This window comes from Loxodonta africana, chromosome 8, assembly GCF_030014295.1.
Source record: "Loxodonta africana isolate mLoxAfr1 chromosome 8, mLoxAfr1.hap2, whole genome shotgun sequence".
NCBI classification, from domain to species: domain Eukaryota; kingdom Metazoa; phylum Chordata; class Mammalia; order Proboscidea; family Elephantidae; genus Loxodonta; species Loxodonta africana.
In genome coordinates, this window is record NC_087349.1 from 77,933,187 (window position 1) to 77,960,545 (window position 27,359).

The window sequence follows — 27,359 nt, forward strand, 5'->3', positions numbered from 1 at the left end:
ACAAAGCGTATTTGCACTGTGAATTATGAATAATCACAAAAATTTGTACTCAAAATTTAAAAACAGAAAACTTCCATTTTTAACATGCTATGATAAAAGCAGTGTGGATTTATTCCACAAATGATAGAAACTGAACATAAATGTAAATTTATTTTTCCATTGTTTTTATAACTCAGTCTTAGAGATCAGCCTCATTAAGGCAGCTAGGATTCTATTCGAGATATAGACACCACTATGTTTTCCTGCCTCAAGCATACAGCCCAAAAGTTCCTAGCTTTGTAAGTGACAGCATCAGGTTCTCTCAAAGGAGAGGTATATGCTGTTATTAACTTTATGATGTCTTCTTTCAAAGTCAAGTTCAATCCAAATGACCAGGGACTGAAAAGCCTTGGATGAGCCAGGATAAGCCAGGAATTTTATGATTGGCACTTATTTGACTGGTACCTAATTCACCAGAAGGCCAAAAGCCCCCTCAGGAGAGAATCTCTGTGTTGACAATTGGTCATTCCTCCAGTTGACTCAGTAAATGTGAGTGAAGCAACCTGTTGAGCCAATAGGATGTCAACATCACAGTTGGTAAACACACCTTCTATTTAGATGGTGTCCTACAGTTTACAAAGCTCTTTTACACATGCTGATTCCTTTAATCCCCAAGATACGCAGGGCATGAATTATTATATCCCTTTTACTGGTGTGGAAACTATGGATCAAAGAGGTTAATTGAATTCTCTGTTGTTAACCAAATAGTAAGCGACAGAGCTGGAGCACAAACTCAATTCCATGAGGAGAAACTCAGCCCTTTTTCTACCAACTTACTTTACTTTTCTTCTGGTCTCACTTAGGGAACTAGGCAGATCATTGTACATTTAGGCAATAAATCATTGAACACAAAGTCTGAACTATAACATAAATCTACCTTAAAATTAAGCTAAGGCAAAATTGTAACCTGCACATTTTTTATTAGAAATCTGATCCAAATTTACTTTTGTTTGTTTTCTACACCTAAATGCTCAACTCTCTTTTTTCCACCTGTCTATGCCTTTACTGGATTGGGTTTATGTCTCCTAGTCAAATAAAATTGAATGATATTTGTTAGGGGTATACACTACCTATTGATGCATAACAAATTACCCCAAAATTCAAAAAGTTAAAATAATAATCATTGTATCACAGTTACTGAGGGTTAGGAATCCAGGAACAGTTTCCTGCAGTTGTTCTGGCTTAGGATCACTTTTACGGTTACAGTAAAGCTATTGGCCAGGGCAGTAGTTATATGGGGCTGGAGGATCCATTTCTGGGCTTACCCATGTGGTTGTGGCCAGGCCTCAATTTTTCTCTGGCTATTGGCTAGGTACCCTCATCCCTTGCCGTGTGCACCTGTCCATGTACTGCATGAGTGTGCTCATGATGTAACAGCTGGTTTCCCCAGAACACATGACCCAAGAAACAGAGAGTGTCCGAGATGGTAGTCACAGGCTTTCATAACCTAATACTAAAGTGACATACCATCCACTTTTGCTATATTCTATTGGCCACATGGATCAACCCTGGTCCAATATGGGAGGAGACTGCATAAGATGTGAATGCCAGGAGGCAGGCTCTGTGGGGGCCACCTTGGAGGCTGGCTACGAGGATAAAAAGCATGCCAGTGTAGGGGCATTTTATTCCCTCTATTGCTCCTAACAGGCAGAGCGGGCAAAGGGATATTTTTTTTCCTTGTGTAAATACACAACTCAATATACCTGTTATTATTTCATGTCATTTGTCTCTCATCTTTATTAGACTGAGCTCAGAACAGTAATATAGAATTAATAAAACATTAAGACCTCATTCCTACACTCAAAGAGCTCTGACTAATAGAGAATATAGGATAAATAATATAACATACCAAGAGAAGGTCAATAAGAGAGATTTTAAAAAGTACAATGGGGTTCAAATAATGGTGGAAAGCTGCTGTGTACTTGCAGAAGGACAGGAAGAGGTTGCCTTTTAAAATGAGTAGGATTTCAAAGAATGAAGATTGGGGGAAGGGAAATAAAGAGAAAGGAGATAATGTGGCTATAAGTCAGAGGTTGGCAAGCATGTAACCTATGAGGATCTTACAGAGAAGCTCCCAATCAGAAATCCTGGTAATCATATCATTCACGGTAATCATATCATTCACAGCTATAGAAGTTCAGCAGGGAAAACGGCTTGCATGAAGTTTGGGGTGGCAGAGATTTGATGTAAAAAGCAGCTGTTTATGAAGCCCCTAGGAGGAATGTTCCTGAGGGGAGGAAAAAAAGATATCAAGAAAGACAGAGCTTCCTGCTTAAATTTCATCAATGCCTTCCTGTTGTCTGTGGACAACAAACTCCTTAGCATAGCTTTCAAGGCCCCTGATGTGGCCTGCACCTCGTGAGCTTTACCACTAACCACCACCACACTGCCTCAGTGTGCCTCTTCCCCAGTCCTCCAGCAATGCTTCAGTAGCCCCACCTGTTTGTTTGTCCAAGATACACTACCCTGTGTCCCTGCTAGGCAGGCACGCTTCTCCACTCGTTCTATCTCTTTTGCATAGGATGCCCTTCACATTCCATACCACCACCTACTCACCTTTCCAATTCAGTCCAAAGGTCACTTTATCTAGAAAGCTTTTACTGACTCTCTTCTTTCCCTCACACTCCATCCCAGCTGCTAATACCATCACTGCAGATGCATTTATACCCAGTGAAGCACTTACTGTGGTCTATCGATTCTAATATGGATTTTCAAATCTTACAATTCAAGACATGCCACAGTGTATATGACATTTTTTTTCCTTGGGGCAGATAATGATGTATCTTAAAATCAACGGTGTCTTAAAGTTGCTGTAATATAGTATGTACTTTCATGCAAAGAAAGTTTATTTCTTTATTTCTTTATAGCATGTTTATTCCTTCTCTGAGACTAAAAAGACCATGAGGTTTGAAGTCATGTCTTATTTGTTTTCTGTCTGCATTGCCTGTCATAGTGCTCTGTAGGCTCCCCATAAACATTTAAGAGAACATATGAAGGTGACTAACCCTTGATAGCTAAGTAAAGGGAAGCCTCACGGCTGTCCACCTAGTTCCAAGAACGGTAATCCAGATTACACGTGCCGTTTCATTTAAAAGGGTCAGTTTAAGGTGAATGAGTGAAAATCCCATGATCTGTTGACCTTATCTCATCATTTGGCCTGAAAACTGCAACTCCCTTCCTTTTATGTCACATATCCCTAAGCCTTCCTGGAACTGCTGTTAAAAAAAAAAAAAAAAAAAAACCCAAATCTCTTGCAGGACACCGTGGTTTTTGGAAACAGAACTATAATTATATACTGTTGGTCAAGTGCCTAATCAACAGAGTTAGACAGACCCGAGTCGAAGTCTGGGTTTTAATTTATTAGCATGTGACCTTCTTGATTAAACACCGTGAACCTCAGTGTTATCCTCTGCAGAATGGGAGTAATAAAATTTACTTCTCAAGAGAGTTGTGAAGATTACCCATATTAATGAATATAAAACATCTAATATATGGCCTGGCACAGAGAGGTATTCAATGGATTTTAGAGCCATCACTATGATGCCTGTACCTGGCACATTACAAATGATAAATTTTTGTGGAATGAACAATAAAAATTATGAATGAGAATAATGCACATGATAAGACAAGCAACACGGGCCCAGAAATCCTTGCAAAATCACATTATCTAGGCATGGCTACAATTATCGAAATTAGTGATGTGAAAACACAATGAATAGTGATTCATGTGGAGGATTAATGCAGCTTGAGCTTCCATGCATTTCTCTCCATGTACCATCAAACCATTTTGAGTCTGGACCTGTTTTTGAGTATTGTTTTCTTATTCACCAAAACATTTTTTACCACAATGACTTGAAAGTTATGGCAATTAGACCATGCATTTTCCAAAATATCATCATTTTGGGAATCAGGGTATTGTTTCTGTTTCCAGGAACTATAATTCTGTGTGTACTGTACAATAATTTTTAGCTCCCTTCAACTATCTCAATAAGGCTATCTTATTTTCTTTAAACTTTTCCCATAGATTTTGCAACTTTCCATTGAACTTTCTCCAGAAGCTTAAAACCCCTAAGTTTCTCGACCGTATTTTCCTTTCTCTTCTATCATACACTTCTGTATGTTGAGAATTTGGGGGGAAAAGGCAGAGTCCCTATCCCAATTGACAAAGACTAGGGTAGGGATTCGGAATGGACTCGACAGCACTGGGTTCTGGGTAGGATAGGGAGGAAGACCTTCTAAAGGGCATTTAAAACTGAGAGCAGGGCAGGGCAGATAGGAGAGATGAGGACAAAGGAAAAGAGTAGAGAAGGAAGGAGGAAAGCAATTGAGGGATGGATAAGGGAAGTTGGAGAACAGAAAAAGAGTGGAAAGAGCAAAATTGTGATGATTCGTTGCAAACCAAAGACAGAGATGAAGATAAGGAAGAGAGGCTTTTGCTGATTTCCATTTCAAAAGGGTGAAACAGGCAGATAGAGAGCCTGTTTGCACAAAGGTTAAATAAAAGCCAGACATAAAAACTTAAATTTTCATCATGTACTGATGAGCCCTGCCACACTAGATGTCAAAATCAGAAAGAGGTGAAAACTCTCTTTGATCCTTCAGTAATCTAGAAGCAGCATCCTGGAACAAAAAAATAGATGACTAATTTCTGATATTATTCATACTTCCTGCTCACTTCATAAACTCAGCTGCTCTGTGGGGGCCTACCAATTGTCTCAATAGTCCATGGGGATGGATAGCTACCTGGTACAAATGCTTTGATCAAGCTGTAGACTTTTCTACCTTTTACATAGGCACTACTTTCAAAAGATAATTCCTCCAAAAGCCATGTGCTTTGATAAACAGGTTTAAGTGTTATAATCACCAGGCATTTGAATGAAGATTAACTCATAGACTCAGATAATGAAGCTTGTTCTGGCATGTTGTTTTTGCCAAAGGTTGAAAGAGAAAGCTTTGAAAAATGTGGAGACACTGAACTATGAAATTTTGATAGCCTTGGGGCAGAGAGACTTAACACAAAGAGTAGTCATAGCCTTGGTGGAAAGATTAATGCCCAAATTCTGTGATTGATCACAGTTGTTGAAAAAGCTAGAAAAAAGACAATATGAGTTCTTGGGCTAATCAGAAACAGTACAATTTGAATAAGTAGTTCTAGGATCAAGAAATGAGTTCTTTTTTGAAATTCTCATGAATTTCATTCTTGTTTTGAGTTATAAGACTTCACCTTTATCCTGAAAGAAAAAAAAAAAAAACTGACTACACATTACTAATTTGATAGACAAGGTATAAATCATTTTACAATATAAAAGTGACTGATTAAAAAGCCTGAGAGTTGTAAAATTTGTTTTTGTTTTTGCCTGTGAAACCTTCTGAAAAGCTAACTATTATATTGTGATTAGTAACTTTTATACAAGGGAACAAGGATCAAATGTCAAGACAGGGATAAAATAATTGATATGAAAGGCCCATGTGACCACTGTTCCCATTGGATCTCTAAGAGCGTCTTTAGTTCCCATATTCCAGACAGAGCCTACCCTGGGCCCACCAGGAACCCACATCAATTCCTGGGCAGGGGAAAGGTTTATCTGGCTGGCACTGTAACAGAGACAAGGCTGAAGGCTAGGCGTAAAGAACTGTACTTTCTCTGCCTCACAATTCTAGGAAGCCTTTTGGGGTAGGCAGAATTAATGTTTCATGAATAGAACAATAAATACTTCATTATTAGGCTTCAAGAGGTAACTTGCATTCAATAACCTGATGCGGCCATATCTTCTCTTCAGCAGGAGAAAAGGACATACATTATGTCAGAGATTTCTTAGCATTTTGATTAAATGGAAAGCCAATTTTATAGAATTTGTCTATTGAGCTTAAGCTTACCACCACTCTTGAAAACATTGGCTCTATTTAGATGCCATTTTTTATATAAAGATGATCCACATTCATAGTTTGCAGATTCATCTTTAATAAAACATAAATGAGCTATTTTTCAATACTGAAAGTGTATTTTATGTGATAAGTGGCCAGGTCATGTGGTGTTATCTATTTCCAAACAGTTTTGTTTTATTTTCCTGAGTGAACCTGTAAGAATTCTACCTATATGTTACTCAAAACTATAGTCTTATTATAACTATACCATGACTATAAAGCAGATGCATTAATATAAGATTTCTCTCATTTAAAAGTGAATGTATGATAGTTTTCAAAAGAAAACTTCTAGAACAGTGTTAAATCATGAGAATTACTATGATATTTTCTGGCATCTGTTTCTAAAAAATTACCTATAAGCTGTAAAGGAATTAAAACTGCTTTACACACTGGAAGCCAATTGTGTTTCCAGCTTTCCTGCTGTTTAAGAAATGGAAATCCCACTGATGTTTCAATTCCTCTTCTAGCAACATAACTAAATACGACTTGGATATTCTAATTCTGCTCACTGTTCTGAATAATCAGAATGAATGAAGCAAACACATACATGCATAGATACATGTGAAGTTGTGAAGTCCTAGAGGTCCTAGAAGCAGTGGGAGAGACATGCAGTTCCAATTTCGGTAAAATAAACCACATGGTTAATTAAATTTATATGTTTTCTATTGATCTCTCCACTAATTGCTGAAAGTATATACACATGTTCTCAGCTAATCAGCAATTAGTTTGGGGTTATTCTAATCTGACATTCTCCATATTTCATCTTTTTCTCACCTGTTGCTCAGATGAAGTCTCCATGATTTTAAGTTTTTATTTGTAGACTTGGGCTTCTTGCATGCTCATGGACTTTTAAGTCCGTTAAACAAAGAAGAGCCTTTATGGAGAATATTACTAATTGGGAAAGAGGTCCTGTGACCTTTTTTTTTTTTGCTTTGACAAAACAGGATAAAAAATAAATCCAAGGCTGTATTTCTTTTCCTGGAAGAGTTATATATAAAATCAATGAGGATCCTCTCTGTTTTCACCCTGTACTAACCACACTGCAAAGACAAGCCCTGCCCTTCCAATCACTTCTTCAATCTTTTCTCCTTCATAAAATTCTCCCATAAAAAGTAGACATGAAATGCAGGTATCCATCTCATGCCCACCATTTCAGAAACTATAACTCTCCTTCTTAGAGAAGGAAGGAAACAGGAAAATGGGCAAAAACCTTAGAGGTTTGCTTAACCTAGCACTGTTAGAATGTGATCTCCAAGATGGGAAATTATTTCTACGTTTTGTATAGTTATAAATACTGTGTGGTATAGAATGAGCATTCAATAAATAAACTGGTGAATTCACTCATGATCAACCAAATATTGAATCTGAACCTTAGTGAACTGATTTAGGACAAATAGAAAAATGAAAGAAGGATATTAGGCCAAATTTCATTGAACCTCATTCCTGAGTACAGAGATACTACTATTTGATTAAACAAAGAAAGAGAATAAAAATTAGCTTCCCAAAATAGATGCAAGTTTTAGATGATGACTTGGGATGTTTTTTGGATATATCAATCCAAATACAGCTCTAAGCTTATTATTTTTGAGGTTATAAAGACTCAATAACATGTTTGTCCCCCTCCTTTTTTAAGTAATAATGATTTTATTATAAAGGCTAGTTTGGCTGGAGGCAAAGAGTTGAATACTTGAAGCAAAGAATGATATGTTGGCTCTTGTCACTTTCTCATAACTCATGAATATTCACTTTTTCCAATAGATTACCCACCCTTGGGAATTTTGGGTTTTCTTTTTCAAATCTACTGTTACATGTATTGTTTTCTTTTTCACTAAAAGAAAGCAATTGAGACCATTCAAATCAACCTCAACCTTAGTTTTTAAATAACACTAAGAACAAAACCATTTCCAAGTTTTATTCAACCCCATTGCACGCATGCAAGCTTAAGTTAAAACAAAACAAATAAGTCTACTCTTAAATCTTATATTAATGGCATGATTTTATTTCAATAGATTCCAGTAATTGCTTCTATTGTGTCTTCAGTTCTCTTCCTAAATGACATTTTTCAATTAAGCCATTTATATAATTTGTCCCTGTTATTTTCACAGATAGCACATACCGAAAACCAATTCCTTTGCCCCCGGTCCAAAGAAGTACGGTTTCTCAAAAACTGATTGACATTATCGGAATCATCAGGCCATCTTCAAAGAGGACCGGGAGCCCTCTTTGTAACTTCTGCATTAATGTTGTTCTCCTGGCAAGCAGACAAATTCATCAGAGAAGTCAGCCAAGGAGAGTCTTTAAATGGAAGTTGTGCTCACGAGGAGCAAATGCATTAAAAAGTTGCTGACGGGCATGAAATGCTTTGATCTGAAGATGGAAAACTCCAAAGCAGGAAACTTGGTAATTTCTCTGCAGAAAGGATTTGGGGCATTTTGAGTCTGATTGACTCTGTGGTTTCTCGGCACAGTTATTCCATGGGCTAAAATAAATGCAGAAATGGTATTCTGAGACCACAGCTGCAGAGGGAAGTGTAGTGAATTTCAATGAAAACCCAGTTGACTCTTGTACAGGCAGTCCCCGGGTTAAGAATGAGATCCCTTCCTAAGTCTGTCTTTAAATCAAATTTGTAGGTAAATTGGAACAACTACATATAATTCTAACTTAAAATCAGTTAGTCAGACATTTATCTTAATATATGTATATATACATAATATATGTATTTTACCTTTCCATGCATGTAAAACACTTAAGAAACACTTTCCAACCTGTGCAATATTTTTACAAGTATCACAAAGTAGTACATGTGTTTGTTTTTATGAACCATTGTGTGTATTTAACTCAAATTTTTAATGTAATAGTCTTTATAGCTGTCTGTTCTTAAGTACAAGTTGTCTGTAAGCTGGATGTTCATAACCCAGGGGCTGCCTCTGGTTCAAATCTTAAAAAAACAAGGAACATGAAAGAAGTAATATTGCTTCCTGAAATGTCATTGTTTTTAGCTGAGAGGTAATAAATAAAGTTCCATTTATTTAAATTTCTTCTTAGAAGAAATGTTGAATCTCTATTTCCTGGAGCCATATGGTAGGTGCTGTGAAGTTTGCAGGGTAGGGAGGAGAATCTTATTCCTTTTACAATTTAAATGTTGGAGAGAAATGAATTAATGAGTAATCTGAAGAGGTGAAGTTCAGAGACAGACAAGTACACACATTACTAAGGACTTCTAACATCATTAACTTTACAAACAGATTTCTTATGGTGGTCAGTCAATGACAAAACCACTTTCATACAAAGCTTGTTTCAATGAACAATGGTTTAAAGCCAATATGACAGTTATTGACTTTGATCACCATATTCATAAAAAAAAAAAAAAAAGAATAGGCAAGCAGAACTTTATATATAAATAGTATTTTATACAAATAGTGATGTAGGGATATGCTGAGGTTAAATAGGATTAGATATAATAGGATCTTAGAAATTTTAACACAATAAACTATATATATGTATTTCAAATAGAGTCTTAAGGATTGGAACTAAATGGAATAATAAATAGATAGCATAGTAGTTAAGAATGTGGACTCCTGGGTTTTGGCAAAATCCTGGCTCTTTGACTTGTGCAACTTTGGACAAGGTACTTCAGCATTCTGTGCCTTAGTTTTCTCAGCTGTAAAATGAAGATTTTAATAGAATTTTTTTCTTAGGGTTATTATGAGGATTAAATTACTTAGTATACATGTAAAGCTCTTGAAAAAATATCTGGCATCTAGTAACCACTCAGTAAATGTTAGTTACTATTAGTAGCAGTGTGGAATAATAAAAAAAAGCATCAAATTGTTAAGTACCTGGGTCTGGTTCTGCAACTAGTTAAATTCTACAGACCTCCTTTTGGCCATCTGTCAAATGAAAGTGTTGGGCTAGATCATCTCTAAAGTTCCTTCCAACTTTAAAAGGACATTGATTTAAAACATTGTTTTAGGAGTATGCTACACTAACTTTTGAAGCAAAAGGAGATTGAGAAAACAGAAAAGAAAGTTGAAAAAATTACTAGCAAAGACAGAATATATGGGTTAAGAAAAGTGTTCTATAAGTGTTATTATTTTAGCAAAATCTTTTTAAAGGCTCTTGATCACTTTCACAATGATGTATTTTGTGGAGTCTACTTCCTCACTTTGAATTTTCTCCTTAATCAGCTCGTGCTGGGACTTCACTCGCCACTCACTACTCCACTGAAATGGCTGTTACCAAGGTTACAAGGTTTCCATATTGCAAAGTCCAATGGCCACTTCTTTGACCTTCTGGTACTCAGTTGATTTTCCCTCCTCTTCCTCTACTCACCAGCCAGATTGTCTTATAAAAAAGTTTTAATGTATTGTTTCACTCCCCTGATTAAAATCCGGCAATGTCACTTATAAAAAATACAAACTTTTTCCCTTGACTTTCAAGGTCCTTCATGATCTAGCCATATTTGATCTTATTTTCTATCATTCTCTCCTTGCTCATTGCAATTCCTCCAGCCACACTGGCCTTCTTTCTGATTCTTGAACACCCAAGCTTACTCCTAACTTAGACTGGCTGGTCCTTCTACCTAGAATTCTCTTCCCACAAACCATGACTAGTTCTTTCATGACATCCAGTCTCAATTTAAATGTCTCCTCCTCAGAAAGGTCTCCCTAAAGAAATAGAACCCACTCCCCTCAGCTGTTCTATCTTGCTCTGTTTCATATGCTTAATGAAACCAGATACTAACTTAAATTATCTTATTTAATTGCACGATGTCTCTCTCTCTCAATGAAAGTAAGTTCCATGAAAACAGGGACCTTGTTTGATTTAATCCCAAGATTAGAAAAGATTCCCAGTAAATATTTATTGAATGAAAGATAAAGAACCCAGTTTCCTTGTATCATGTCCAAAGTGACAAAGGGAGAGACAGCCTGGTAAAAAGGAAATTTCAATAGCATGCATATACACACACAATGGGGGTAAGCACAGGGTACTATGAGAACCCAGAGACAGGGCCTAACTCAGTCTGGGCAGGAAGGTAGGTGAGTGGACTACAGAGAAGGCCTGCTGGAGAAGGCAATCTCTGATGGATGACTGGGAGTTAATCGGGCTAACTGAGGGGTGGATAAGAGGTCAGTGTCTCTGCCTTTCCTAAACTTTAATCACCTTTATTGTCCCCAGACCTATCTTCCTAGTCTGTCTTAGACTGGAAGCTCCACTGAGACAAAATGATATTTGTTGTTTAGAAAGGTCACTCTCATTTCAAAGTAGACAGTGGAAATCTTGCTTACAAGTCCTAACTATAACATACCTCATGTGCAGTCACCATCCAGCAGTCAGTGGAGGCTTGTATGCTGCTATGATGTTGGAAGCTATGCCTCTGGTATTTCAAATACTACCAAAGTCACCCAGCGTGGACAGGTTTCAGCAGACCTTCCAGACTAAGAGACTAGGAAGGAAGGCCTGGAAATCTACTTCCAAAAATTAGCTAATGAAAACCCTATGGGTCATAACAGAATATTGTCTGATACAGTGCTGGAAGATGAGCCTCCTCGGCTGGAAGGCACTCAAACTACACAGTGGTGGCAACAATGAACTTGAGCACATGGAGATTGTGTGGGATCCGGCAACATTTTGTTCTGTTATACATGGAGTCGCCGTAAGTCAGAGCTGACTCAATAGCAACTAACAACAGCAATTCTCCCCCTAGACTATAAGTTTTTTTGCAATTGAATTCAAGGTTTCCTTCATCACTAAATAGTAGGTGCTTAAGAAGTAGATTTGAATAAAGGAATGAATGAGATTTTCCTCACCTCTTAGTGTGGCTTATTACAATAACAGTTAATAATTTTTAACCTTCAAATGTAATTTATTTGTATAGAAAAAGAGTCATGGGAATAGTGTGCCTATTGGTAGGAAAATTTACATTTAGTATCAGTAATCTGTTTACCTTTGGAGTGGGACTATATAGTCAGAGCTCTTTGCGCCAAGCTATCCTCTTAGAAATTATTAAAATAATTAATTCCAAAACAATATTAACAAATACCTTTGTAAGCAAAAGCTAACATACTCCTGATTACCAAAAGAATTGTAAGAGTTTTCTCATTTAGCTAAACCACCACTATAGGCCTATAATAAGCAATAAAGGAAAAAAACTGGTAAGGAGAAATAGAGTAAAAAATTTTCTTTACAGCTCTTTCTAGGGCACAACTATTTAGGTAAATATTACATATGAACATCTTCAAAATAACTAGTACTGTTTTTCCCCCCTAAAGTATAAAATTAATGTTGGTAAAGTAGAGGGTTTGAGAATTTGTGTTTCTACCCCAGATATACTGAATCAGAATCTACATTTTAACAAAATCCCCAGATGATTCTGGGATTGTGGATTGTGCGAATGTAAATTCTCAGCAGACAGTTGAACTGGTTCAAAGCCCTGTTTTTAAGAGTAAATGTCTTTGAGGGAAGAAATAATTGCCTATTTTGAATGCAATTAGTTCAGGAAAGATTACACACAGATGTCCCAAATCTTAAGTTATAGTAATTAAGCTCTCTTTGTGGTCGTGATAGTGTGGTACTTAAACTACAAAAATAGAACATTTCCCATTATTCTACAAGCATTTTGAAGGTAAGCTTAGTCTATAATTATACTCTTAAAAGGGACTCTGGACATATGAATTTTCTTATAGTGTCATCCCAAATAAATTGAAGTATTTGTAAATTCCAAAACAAATTACTTCTTTGAAGCTTAAAATTAAATCTATGAGACTTCCACTTCTGGAAAGATAGAGTAGACATACTTTTTCTTACTCCCGCTAAATACAACTAAGAACACTTTTATATGTAAAACAAAATAAGAAAACTTTGAAAGATGGGGAGAAGACAGGCTGGCTGGGAACTTCAGGGCCCAAGGAATGACACAGTAGTGAGTTCCCTGGGTTTTCTTTTTGCCTCAAATATTCAAGACTTGGATTTGTGGGACTATAACAAAGGTCTAACATTCATGTCATCAGAGTCCTGAAAGGAGAGAAGAGAGTGAGCTTAAAAAGGTACTCCAAGAAATAATGACTGAAATCTTCCCAAATCTGGCAAAAGGCATAAACCTACAGATGCAAGAAGCTGGAAAAACCCCACAAACTGGATATACCCAAAGAAACCCCCACAAGACATCACAGTCAAACCTCTAAATGTGAAAGACAAAGAAAAAATTTTGAAAGCAACAAGACTACCAAAAGAAATAGACACAAAGTATCAATTTCAAAAATTAAATAGGGGATATCACTACAGAACCTGTAGATAACGAAAGGATGAGTGAATACTAAAAACAACTTTGCACACTTATATTTACCAAACTAGATAAAATGGACCATTTCCTAAAAAAAAATAAGCTATGACTCAACCAAGATGAAGCAGATAATTTGAATAACCCTGTAAACAGCCACTCTAGAAAACAGTTTGGTAGTTACTTAAAAAACTAAACATGTAACTGACATATGACCCAGAAATTGCAATTTTGGGCATTTATCTCAGAGAAATGAAGGCTTATGTTCACAAAAAAAACCTGTATATGAACGTTTATGTAAGTTTAATTCATTAGAGCTAAAAATTTGGAGCAACTGAGATGTCTCTTAATGGCCAAATAGTTAAACCATGGTACCAATAAATACAACTTAGAAATAAAAAATGAATCAATTATTGACATATCCAACAACCTGGATAAACCTCCAGAAGATTATGCTGTAAATGTCACATATTATATGACTCCATTTATATAACATTCTTTGAATGCCAAAGTTGTAGAAATGGAAAACAGATTTTTGCTTGTCTCTGATTAAGAAGGTAGTGGGAACAAGACAGAAGTTAGTTTGACTATAAAACAGCAACACGAGGGATCCTTGTGGTGATGGAAATTTTCAGTATCTCAACTGCATCACTGTCGACGTATTAATGACCTAGGGCTGCTTTTACAAAGTACAGGCAGTCCCAGGTTAAGAACATCAGACTTATGGACAACTCAACTCATACTTGCACTTTAAGGTTATGTAAATTTTCCCTCATTTTGAAACAACTGAACCAACCTGTATTTGCAACAAAGTCTTCATCACAATCACCTTCACTTGCTGCACCTGTAGCTTTTAAGTCATTGAAAAGGCTTTGAGCCTTTTCTTGCACTAAACTAGGAACTATATACACCTGTTCTGACTTACCTATAAATTTGACTTAAAGACACAGTTAGGCACCATCTCGTTCGTAAACCGAGGACTGCCCATACTACTAACTTCATTCTTAAAACAACAGAAATTTATTCTTTCATGCTTCTGGATGCCAGAAGTCCAAAATCAAGGTGTTGGCAGGGCCATACTCCTCCCAAAGCCTCTAGGGGAGGATCCTTCCTTGCCTGTTCCAAGGTAGCCCCAGGCCTTCCTTGGTTTGTGGTGGCACAGCTCTAATTTCTACCTCCATATTCAAGTGATTGTCTTCCCTCTGAGTCTGTCTGTTTCTGTGTCTCTTCTCCACTTTATATGAGGGCACTAGTCTTATTGGATTTAAGGTCAGTCATACTCCAGCATGACCTCATCCTAACTAATTACATCTGCAAAGCCCCTATTTCCAAATAAAGTCACGTTTCAAGGTTCCAGGAAGGACATGAATTTGGGATGGGGGACTATTCAACCCCATACAGTCAATATCTTGTTTGTGATATTATATTATAGTTTTGTAAGATTTTATTATTGAAGAAAACTGGGTAAAGAGTACATGGGATCTCTCTGTATTATTTCTTACAACTGCAGTTGAATCTACAATTATCTCAAGATAAAAAGTTTAATTAAAATGTTTAATCTATATTCTCTGAATTTTCAATAATGAACGTGTCAACTAGAAGTTAATTGGGTATTTTGTAAAGCACATATATCCTGGTGGAAATCCATATAACCAAGCCGTTAGCTGATTGAGCAATCATATATGACATGACTCAAAGGGACAAAAAGCCAATAGGTTGAGTAAGAAGGTGACATTTTGAGATAACAGTTTTCTAACCAGAAATACACTCATAGGTCAGGGTCACATGACCTGGAAAAAATGAAAACATAGTTGCTGTGTTAGAGTATGGTGTAATAGACCATAGACTATCAACATCTTTTAAGCTTTGACATTTAGATGAAACAGCTTATATTTTAAATAAATCCATCAGCAACCACTGTCTGCAAGGAAACAAAAGCTATTTTTTTGTTAGGAAACAATGGAGTACACTTTATTCTTCTGATATGAATCACAGAACTTAAAGGAACCTTAAAGTTTATCCCACACATTTTTTTTCATTGACTAAGAAAAGAAAACAAGGCCTATGAAGGTTAAATGTCTCATCCAAGATGATACAGCTAGAATCCATCATCAAAGCCTCCCCCAATGATTCTTAGTTACTATTTATAAATGGACCACTTTGACGTAAAATCCAGAATTACGATAGTTCTTTACTAATGTCATAAAACAAAGCAGTGAGACACTGATAGAATTTTATTTTGTAACCTGTAATGTCATCCTGGGATAAGGAGGGGAGGGACTTCTGGGCGTGGGGAAGAGGGATGTGGTACAGGAGTGTGCACACACACTCACACATACTTGAAGTGATATTTAACATCAAGACATCTGATTTTACTCCATTTCACCAGCCCCACGTATTTCTTGGCTTTAATTAGTTCTGTCCCTTAGTAAATCTTTCCCTTTTGCATGTTTTTGTCAGACTAATACAAACTTCAGTTTACTCAGGGAAGAAGAAAATACTTTTTATTTGATACTATGTTTGTGGCCACTACTAACAGCATTGAAGATTAAGGTAAAACAGAAGAGATGATTACAGGATTCAAGGAAAATAAAGTAGGGATTTGAAGACAGGTCTAATAAGTTATTATAATATACTCTAATAGAGAGCCTCCAGTTGCTTACTAGGATTTTGAAAATCATAAGAATTATACTTCCAGTTAAGAACAGCTTTTCTTTGATGGTGTCCCCTAAGATTTTGTTTTTCACTGATGTCAACTGCAAAGCTCAGCTACTTCTTATGCTAACTGTACATTTTAATACATCCATGTCATTGCCTATGATACTCGTATTTTCACCCTATCTTGACACCAGGTGACACACACTAGTTGAAGAAGGCCTTGTTAAGGCAGCATTGACAGGATGTGCCCAGTCAGAGCATGAAGTTTTTGCTAGCACAGAAAAAATAATACCTAGATGGGTTCTTCAGGTCAATTTTGTAAACACCAAAGAATTAATTGAGAATCATAAAGTATGTTATAAAATGTAGAATATCCTCATTTTACTTCTTATTTAATTTACACATAACTGTTCTTGTGGATCCCATTGAGTCACCTCTAACACATAGTGGCTTTATGTACAACAGTATGAAATGTTGTCTGGTGCTGTGTCATCCTCACAATTGCCAGCATATTTGAGTCCATTGTGCGAATCCATCTCACTGAGGATTTCCCATGCCCTCGTTGGTCCTCTTCTTCCCTGAATATGATGTCCTCTTCCAGCGATTGATCCACCTTGATTTAGTGTCCAAAGCAAGCAAGTCAGACAATGGTTTATCATGATCCATAAAGTTTTCCTCTGCTAATTTTTAAAAGTAGATCTCCAGACCTTTCTTCCTAGTCTGTCTTAGTATGGAAGCTCTCCTGAAACTTACCCACCATGGGTGAACCTGCTGATATTTGAAATACCAGTGGCATAGCTTCTGGTATCATAGCAACATACAAGCTACCACAGTGTGACAAAATGTCATATTGGCATTGGTATACATAATTACCTAGATGTAATTAAGAAATCCTGGACAGTGTTTTGTTCTGATGTACACTGGACTGCTATGAGTTGGAATTAACTCAATGGCACCCAACAACGACAATTAAGAAACACAGTTTACAAGAGGTTTGTGATGAGGTTTGTGATATTATTTTGGAGTTTTCTCTTCACTAAGGAATTAGTCACCATGAGTCTGTCAGTTTGTCATTCTGTGGTAGCTTGCGTATTGTTGCGATGCTGGAAGCTATACTAGTGGTATTTCAAATACGAGTAGGTGAACAGATTTCATCAAAGTTTCCAGACTAAGACAGACAAGGAAGAAGGATATGGTAATCTACTTCTAAAAAAAAAATCGACGAGTGAAAAACTTACAAATAGCAGCAGAACACTGTCTGATATAGTGCCAGAAGATGAGCCCCAGAGGTTGGAAGGCACTCAAAATATGACTGAGAAAGAGCTGCCTCCTCAAAATAGAGTCAACCATGATGACATGGATGGAGCAAAGACTTCAGAACCTTCATTCACTGGCCTGGAACAACTCAAAATGAGAAGAAGCAGATGCTAATATCCATTGATAATCAGGATGTGGAATGTATGAAGCATGAACCTAGGAAAATTGGAAATAGTAAAAAATGAAATGGAAAGCATAAAGATCCATATTCTAGGCATTAGTGAGCTGAAATGGACTGGTATTGGCCATTTTGAATAGGACAATTATATGGTCCACCATGCTGGGAATGGCAAATTAAAAAGGAATGTCATCACATTCACAGTCAAAAAGAACATTTCAAGATCTATCCTGAAGTATGATGCTGTCAGTGATAGGATAATATCCATAGGCCTACAAGAAGACTTAGTTGTGCTCATGAGGAACTTTACATAGATTAAGAGGCAGTTGTTCGGAAAGAACGAGGGGATACTGATTGGTTTAAAGTCAGGAAAGGTGTGCATCAGGGTTGTATCCTTTCACCATACCTATTCAATCTTCATGCTGAGCAAATAATCCGAGAAGCTGGACTATATGAAGAAGAACAGCGTATCAGGATTGAAGGAAGACTCATTAACAACCTGCGTTACTCAGATGACACAACCTTACTTGCTGAAAGTGAAGAGGACTTGAAACACTAATGAAGATCAGAGACCACAGCCTTCAGTATGGATTACACGTCAACATAAAGAAAACAAAAATCCTCACAACTGGACCAATAAGCAACATCATGATAAATGGAGAAAAGATTGAAGTTGTCAAGGATTTTGTTTTATTTGGATCCACAACCAACAGCCATGGAAGCAGCAGTTAAGAAATCAAACGACGCATTGCATTGGGTAAATCTGCTGCAAAGGACCTATTTAAAGTGTTAAAAAGCAAAGACGTCACCTTGAAGACTAAGGTGCGCCTGACCCAAGCCAAGGTATTTTCAGTCGCATAATATGCATGTGAAAGCTGGACAACGAATAAGCAAGACCGAAGAAGAATTGACGTCTTTGAATTGTGGTGTTGGTGGAGAATATTGAATATACCATGGACTGCCAAAAGAACAAACAAATCTGTCTTGGAATAAGTACAACCAGAATGCTCCTTAGAAGCAAGGATGGTGAGACTATGTCTTACATACTTTGGACAGGTTGTCCAGAGGGATCGGTCCCTGGAGAAGGACATAATGCTTGGCAAAGTACAGGGTCAGTGGAAAAGAGGAAGACCCTCAATGAGGAAGATTGACACAGTGGCTGCAACAATGAGCTCAAGCATAACAATGATTGTAAGAATGGTGCAGGACCTGGCAGTGTTTCTTTCTGTTGTGCATGGGGTCGCTATGAATCAGAGCTGATTTTTTTTTAAGAACAACAACAACAATGGTGCCCTGAGGGCAAAAGGCCTCTTTAAAATGTTAAAAAGCGGAGATGTCACTTTGAGGATTAAGGTGCACCTGACCCAAGTCATGGCATTTTCAATCACCTCATATGGATGCAAAACCTGAACAATGATTAAGGAAGACTGAAGAATTGATGCTTTTGAATTTTATGGTGTTGGCAAAGAATATTGAATATACCATGGACTACCAGAAGAACAAACAAATCGGTCTTGAAAGAAGTACAGCCAGATGCTCCATAGAAGAGAGTATTGTAAGACTTTGTCTCAGGTACTTAGGACATGTTATCAGGAGGGACCAGTCCCTGGAGAAGGACATTATGCTTAGTAAAGTAGAGGGTCAGAGAAAAAAAAGGAAGATTCACAACGAGATGGATTGACACAGTGGCTGCAACAATGGACTCAAACATAGCAATGATTGAGAGGATGGTGCAGGACCTGGCAGTGTTTCGATCTGTCGTACACGGGGTCACTATGAGCTGGAACCAACTAGATGGCACCTAACAACAACAAAGAATTTGGGAAAATACATAGCTAAGGTCTCTGTTCCAGTCTGACATGGAGTCCTCTTTTGTGTCATCCAAGTTCAGTATGCTCTATCTCCTGGGTATCCTATGCAGTTAATTTAGTCAGAGTTGGGAATGAATTGGGATTTAATGTTCATTGATACATATGGGTTTGTCAGGCCAACTTGGTTGTGGTAGGAGATAAAGACGACAGAGCCTCAGGAAAAAACAAACAAAAAACAAAATGAAACAAAAAACATCTGACCTTAAAGATGGAAAAGATGAAGTCTTTCAGAGTAAATTGGTAAATCAGGTGAAGCAGTGAGTCCAGGTACAGGGGGAATGCCACCTCCAGCACCACATAATATTTCTTCCTTTCTCTGTCTAGAGTTTTCGTTCACCCCTGAAAAGTGAGGACTGTGTAATTACAGGCAGTCAACACTACCGTAGGATTTTCCCTTGTAGAAAACTGGTCAGGAGAATTGAATGGAGTTTCTTTCCATTCTGCAGGAAAGATAAAGAGCCCTGGGGATTGATGAATCTGGGGATAGGTAGTAGCAGTAGTCTGGGGAAGGTGTGGCAGAAGGTGAGGCTGACCTAGACAGAGGAAGTTAGCTATAATGCTGAGTACCTGTGGGCAGTGGAGCAATGGGGACCACAGTCAGATGAAAGATAAGTGCAGCCCAGCCCAGTGCCAAGAACCTACAGCCCACACCCTCCCCCTTTGGCATCTCCTCATCTGCCACTCGGATACACACACACCAGAACTCCTGGGAGAGAGGCCCAGGAAGGAGAAAGCTTGGATTTCCTCCTAATCTAGAGTGAGGATCTCACTAGTCAGGAACACCTGAGACATTCTGCGTGGAGCCAGGCCTCTCTCTTCCTGTAACTCTCAGTGTCCCATCTCTTCTCTTCTTGCTCCCTCACTCCCTCTACTCCCTCCTTCCAGTCAGTGCTATTTGAGTAGTTAAATCCATTTTCTCATTGCCCTGAAGCAAATTCTTAGTTGGCATCCAATGTGAAAACAAATCTGACTTCTGCCAAAACTTGAACTCTTTAAACTTTTGTGTTTACAAGGGATGCGATGATAAATAAAAAGAAAAATATTTATAGGATCTGTAACAGCCATTTTTATATGAGATAAATATAACTGTTGTTGTTGGAAGTCAAATTTGAATAGTCTTATTAAGTTTAAATATATAAAGTATTTTTTTGCTCATCAAAAACAGCATAAATATCATCTAGGCAACAATATGTAGCTCAAAATATATTAATCTCATTGAAATAATTATTATTATATTAACGTAATCTCTTCCTTGATAGTAATAACTAAAGAACCATTAATATTGTCTTTTGAAATTCAGAAAATGCTTTCACAAACATCCTTTACTTGATTCTCCTAACAATACCATGAGGCAAATATTTTTATTCTTATTCACATTTTCTACCTCAGGAAACTTGGTGTGTGAAAGAACTTGCTATGAAAGTAAAGATTTTGAAAATTTCTTTGAAAGCTAGGCTGGGTGGCTAGGCTTGAGTCACACAGCAAGTAGTTGGTAGATCAGTATTTAAACCCAAGATTTGAAAGCTTTGTCATTCAGTTTAAGAATCAGAGTATTTATAAACTACGAATATCGCAAAGATTGATTAATAATAAACTTTCCTATCTAATAAATGCTATCACCTTTTGTATTTCAACTTCTACCTTTATCAGGATGAGTAGAATCTTCCTCTATGATCTTTGTTAAGAAAAAAAACTAACAGACTTTTCTATATTAATCATAAAAAATATCATATAAGACTTAAAGAAGACACAGAAAATATATATATATGGGCTATATTTGATATATGTATATATATACACACATATATATAAGGAAAGCCTGGCAGCGTAGTGGTTAAGAGCTACCGCTACTAACCAAAAAAGTTGGAAGTTTGAATCCACCAGGTGCTCCTTGGAAACCATATGGGACAGTTCTACTCTGTCCGATGGGCTCGCTATGAGTCAGAATCGACTCGATGGCAACAGGTTTGGTTTTCAGTTTTACGTATATATATATGTATATGGCCCCAAGCTCAGATGTAACCTAAGGAAAGTATCTGAAGTTGGAGTGGAATTACCTGGCAAGGACGCTAAATGCATTTACCTAAAACAAGCTGACTTTGAAGAAGATGAGAGAGTGATTTATAAACAAGGATAAAATATCAATTAAAACACCCCCAAAACCCTTGTACAAGGAAACGTTTGAGTCTATTTAAATATCATAAAATGGTGGCTGTAGAGCTCCTAAAATTAAGAAAATTTTCATAGTATTTAATTGACAGAAGACAAATTCCACAAATAGAAGCAAATAATCTATTTGGAATGGCTAAATAAACCAATGTGTGTATGTGTGTGTATTAGTAACTTGAAATACACTTGATCATTTTGTCAAGCACATGTTCTCTGTAACTTAGATATTTGAATGAAGATGTAATCCGTATGTTTTTCATTCGTTTATACTTGAGGCATTAAAATGAGGCTCAAATATTCACATACCATGAGCCAGTTATTTCTGCTAAAATGTCTTTTAATATTTAGAAAAAAAAAAATTCACACTAAATTAGAGTCCAGGGTTGTAAATTTGTATCATCACCTCCTGTTCTAGGAAACACATAGTCTCTCGACATATCAGAAGAGATTGTAAGTTTTACAAACAACCATTTGGCCCAATTAGCAGTTAATACTTTGCTTTTTCTGTCACCATGAATGACCACTCTAAGGCATGACAAAATAATCATATAACAGTAATTCCTATTTAGCTCCAGATTTCTAGATTCAGTACATTTCACTATATCTTGGGAGACTTCAGATTTAGAGGTTCTCCCTTTATGTCTCTTTTCCAGTTTTCATAAAATAAGTTTTATCTTCATCAAGTACAGGAAGCAGTACCAGAAGCCCTAAAAACAAACAAAGCACAAAACAACGTAAAACAAAAACACAAAGCTTTATTTGTCGTGAGTATAAGACTTCATTTAGTACACAATACTATCCCTTGGTTTCCAGATCAGCTTCTCTCTTGCGCATTAACTGAGTTAATTCCATTTGAAATGTTTGATGTCATTTCCCCCCTCAATAGATGCCTTTATTGCCACTTTTTGTGGAGAAAAAGCAAAGGGAAAGGAAGATCACATTGCAGCACTGGAAGCCAGATGTTACAGCCTTTGCTGTCACCAGCCAGGGCTCCCAGAGGCACAGTTGGCACATTGTCTGAGATGAGAGAGGAGACGCCAGGGGCTCCTCTAACCCTAACACAGTGTCAGCTTCTGCTGTGCCTGAGTCTGTGGTAGCCTTTAACTTGTCCCCATAATACGAAAATGCCACTTTTGGGGGGGTGGTCTATTGGTGTCGACACTTCTTTTTGCATGTCATAGTTCAAAGGAACAAACTATGAAATGGCTCCAGAATGTGCCTTGTAACATTTAGCCACAATAAGAGCATTTACTTTCCTCCCAAATATTCTTCAGAATCAGGGGATTCACATTCTTGAATGAGATGCAGCATTGCAGAGGGCTTAAGTTATGTGTTGGGGCCTTAGAACAGAAAAACATGTTCTTCTTGTGCTCTATAACTTAAAAAAAAAGTGAGTTTAATTAATTTAAGATTATTGTCTTCTGAGCTGTTTTATAAGCCAAGAGTAGACCCACTATCTTTTCTCTTGACTATATATACAGTGAGGAGAATATGATTACACAAAACTGCTTAACTTATACCCACCTAGACTATGAAGATGGTATGCATAATCCTGGTATTTTTAGATTTTTGGTTAGTGTTTCTTAAGCATGGTTTAATAAGCACTGATAATAATTACTCAGATTAAATAACAAATAGCTTTGTGCTTAGCAACTTCAGGGCAGGGATTCTTTTAGATGTATCTTGGTATTCCAATGGCTTGGCCAAGAGACTTTGCCACAAGTTGGGTACCAGCAAATGGTTGATGAAGTGATAAGTAGACATTACATATATCCACTGCCATTGAGTTGATTGCAACTCATAGTGACCCTATAGGATGAACTATACCTTCCCCATAGTGTTTCTAAGGCTGTAACCTACGGAATCAGAGTGCCACATTTTTATCCTGTGGAGAGCTGGTGGGTTCAAACTACCAACCTTTCAGTTAGCAGCCCACCAGTATAGCACCACCAGGGCTATAAATGGTTGGCTAAATATGAAGAAGATAACCTGTGACAGAATAGTTAGAAGAAGTATTGATATTTTACATTTATGTAACAAATGTTATAACTTACAAAGTTATTCACATACTTTATTTAACTTAACTTTCAAAACAACTTTGTCAAAATAGGTATTATTCTGCCTGTTTTATGATCAGGAAACTAAGACTTTGAAAGTTTAAAACGATATTACCAAGAATATGTAGTTAGTGAATGGTTTAAAAACGGTAGAAGTAACCCAGATTTCAAATCTCGGTGCCAAATTCTATATTCTGTCTCCTATCCCATAACTGCCTCTTGGGAAGAAGATTCAAGACCTCTTTGTAAATCGTTGTATGCCTGGAAATTAGTCCTTTCAACTGTTTCTAATTCTTTAAGGCCAAGGAATTAAGTTTATAATTATACAACAAAAATTTTAACTAGATGCAGTCCCAAATGAATGATATTCATTTACTCCCTTCTTTTCTCTTTTTAAGAATACAGGAATTTTATGCTGATTTTATCTACACTGTGCTGTAATATCCTAGACATTCTTAGGAAAATATCGACTATCTTAACTAAATATTTTCTTTTAGGCCATCATTTATCATCATTTGATATGAAAACCACACCATACTAGAAGCTAAATGGGTTAACCGCAGCATCTCTCTAGATGAAGGAGCAGCTCCTGAACTCCATCCCCACCAGCACATCATTCAAAATGATTGCCATAGGAACCAGCATTAGAACAAAGCAGCTGTGCCTTCTGACCCCAAGTTTGCTGAATCCCTTGTCCTGTCCTAAATTTTGGAATTTGGGACTGAGAGTCGCAGAGACTGAAGGGGCCATTAAAGCTGAAGCTCATAATTGCAGTGTTCTGGAGAGAAGGTCCAGGACTCCTGGTTATGGGGGTCCCTAGGGTTAGCCCGATGTGAAATTGGCTACAAGGAATTCTGAAAAACCAGCTATAAATAAATCAGCCAAAATCTAATTGTGAGAACCTGATCCTGATCAGAACAGAATTTAACCACCTCCTTTCGACTCAATGGCACTGGGGTTGGGTTGGGTTTCGGATGAAATAATAGAGCCATTTAGACATTTTTTAGTATTTCTTCCACCAAATTGTGTGGAAGAAGAAAGGCCGGGCAATCTGCATCCGTAAAGATTACAGCCAAGAAAACTCCATGGAACAGTTCTAGTCTGTAACATTTTGGGGTCACAATGATTCAGAATCAACTCAAAGTCAGCAGGTTTTTGTTTTTTCCATCAAACAAAACATGCTTTAGAAGATAATAACGAGTCACAAAGAAATTAAATTACTAGTTAAGAGATTCTCAGTTTCCGACTGATGAAGACTTAGTAAAATTTCTCAGTCATAACAAAGAGATGAAGCATGTAATTCCTGAACAATGATAAAACATAGTCTTGAAGAAACAGCCATTAGCAGTAGTGTACTGGTAAATGTCTAACAATCAGCTTTCAAAAAAAAAAAAAGTAGATTTATAGCGGGTGTCCATTTCTGTAGTATAAATGGCCGGACTCAAGCCATCAGTAAGACATCCGTGAATGTTGAGCTGGGAAAAATGTACCTAATCAGCTCTGATGAGCGAGCTCCAGGACACTACTGGCAGACAAGGTAGAACGGAGCCTCCCCAAATGGCACCTGTCTTTTCTTTTCATTTGTTTTTTCAAGTTCAAAATACTTTGATGTAGCAAAAGGAAAAAGAGAACAAATACTTATGAAGTGGCTACTATGTGCCAGACCCATTTTAAAATATCTCATTTAAGAATGTTATGTCCACCAATGAACTATACACATTATGGTGCACAAATTATATCTCAATTTAAAAAAAAAATGTTATATACAAGTGCTAATCATAGAATTGATTTAATTTCTTAGTAGATTTTTTTTTCTCTTGAGAAATTCATTTTAAATTCTCCCAGATAAAAAATTGAGGCAATGAAAAGCCATTAGCTTTATGATCATCAAGCTGTTATCTGAACACTTATCTAAATTGAATGCTATAGCAGTTTACCATGTTTACCATTGGAGTACAGATGAAAAAGGGGTAAGTTGGAAGCTTCTCCTGGTAACCTAATGGAGAAGTGTCATCTGTACACTTGTCAGCTCTTTGTCTCTCGAAGAAACTGATGTAGGTGTTTACAGAAGGTTATTGGCCCCAGCGGAAACCCAGCTACGGCTGCTAACCAAGAGGTCAGCAGTTCAAGTCTGCTCCTTGGAAACTCTATAGGGCAGTTCTACCCTTTCCTATAGGGTCGCTATGAGTCGGAATCGACTTGACAGCAGTGGGTTTGGGTTTTTTTTTTTTTTGGTATGTGGCCCCAGCAAGAATGACAGGAAACAGCTTATACCAGCCACATCTCAAAAGTGCTGATGATGATATGGACTCTGGGAGCTTTTATTTTATCTGGAGGCCAATTTTAATGTATTCAAAATTTTTTTTAGAAAATTACATCCTTATCATTAAAATAATTGCCAGAGTCAGAATACTAAATGCCTAGAATTTGGGGATGAGAAATGCATACAAATTTTTCTGATATAATCCTTTTACAATGAAGAGAAAAAGAATAATCATATTGCTTTTCTGTTCAAATAGAGACCAAAAAGTGCTAACGATTGATCATTCATTCACTCATTCAATGAATTTTATTTAGTTTCTGTTATATGCTATGCTTTAAAAAAAAAAAAAAAAAGCACTAATGCTGTAAATCACAACGCTGGGTGAACATTAGAATCACCTGGGTAGCTTTTAAAAAATTACGAGATTCAGGCTACACTCCACTCTGAGTAAATCAGAACCTCTGAAGGGCAATAGAAATTTTTAAAGTTCACCAGGGGATTTGAGATCTACTTAACTAAAATATTAAATGTTCCCAGTTTTTGAGCAGCTCAGAGTCCAGTGAGGAAGACAGAGGCAGAAACAGATAATGATAAAACATGCCTGGGACAGCACTGATGGCAGAGTAGGTAGGCTATCCTACTGGTAGGGTAGGTAGTAGGCTCACCAATTAGTTAGGATAACCAAACCCATTGCCATCCAGTCATTTCCAACACATAGCGACCCTATAGGACAGAGTAGAACTGCTCCATAGAGTTCCTGAGGAGCGCCTGGTGGGTTTGAACTGTGGACCTTTTGGTTAGCAGCCGTAGCTCTTAATCACTACACCACCAGGGTTTCCATTAGTTAGGATAAGGCCCCCTAACTTAATGAAATGTTGCGAGCATGTTAAGAAAGCTTTCTGGGTGAGGTAAGGCCTGGACTGAGACCTAAAGGATGTCATCAGAATTAACCAGAAACAAAAGCTGGGGTGAAATGAGGGAGAAAAATGCGTGAAAATTATAAAGCAGTTACCCAAGTTTCATTCATTATTATACCTTAAATGAATTGTTTCTTTAGACATTAAATGGAAATTAGTTTGACTCTTGTCTTTACAAGCCTTCACATTACAAAACTCACAGAACCAAAAAAAAAAAAAAAAAATCTGACGAACCCTATAATCCAGTCTTCTCATTCTACAGAGGGGGAAATGGTGGCACTAAGAAGTTAAACAGCCCTTCAGTCTCCATCCCCACCCCCGACCCCCTGCGTCTTGTCAGATGGTTAGTAGAACTCTGGCTCCTATTGGAGTAGCTTCCACCCCCACCATGCTGCCAAGTTGCATTGAAATTCAAAACATTTATGTTTCACAAAATCCACACCCTAACGTCTAATTGCAGAAACAGTAACTCTCGTTAACAGAATCCTCTCTATTTTTCAGTACTTATTTATCGTTCAGTATTTGTATTATTCAGTATTTGGTATTTATGATTAAAATATTTATTTACTTCATTAAGAAACAACACCTGGAACTTGCAAGTAATTCAGGTCCTTCAGCTGATGGTTTGTCAGTCAGTATTGGTGAAATTGAAAACTTTTAATATTGAATCTAGAGTCCATAGTTTCTATTACCCGCTCGGTTTTCATGCTATTCAAATAAAAGAAATATACGTATGTACGTATTTG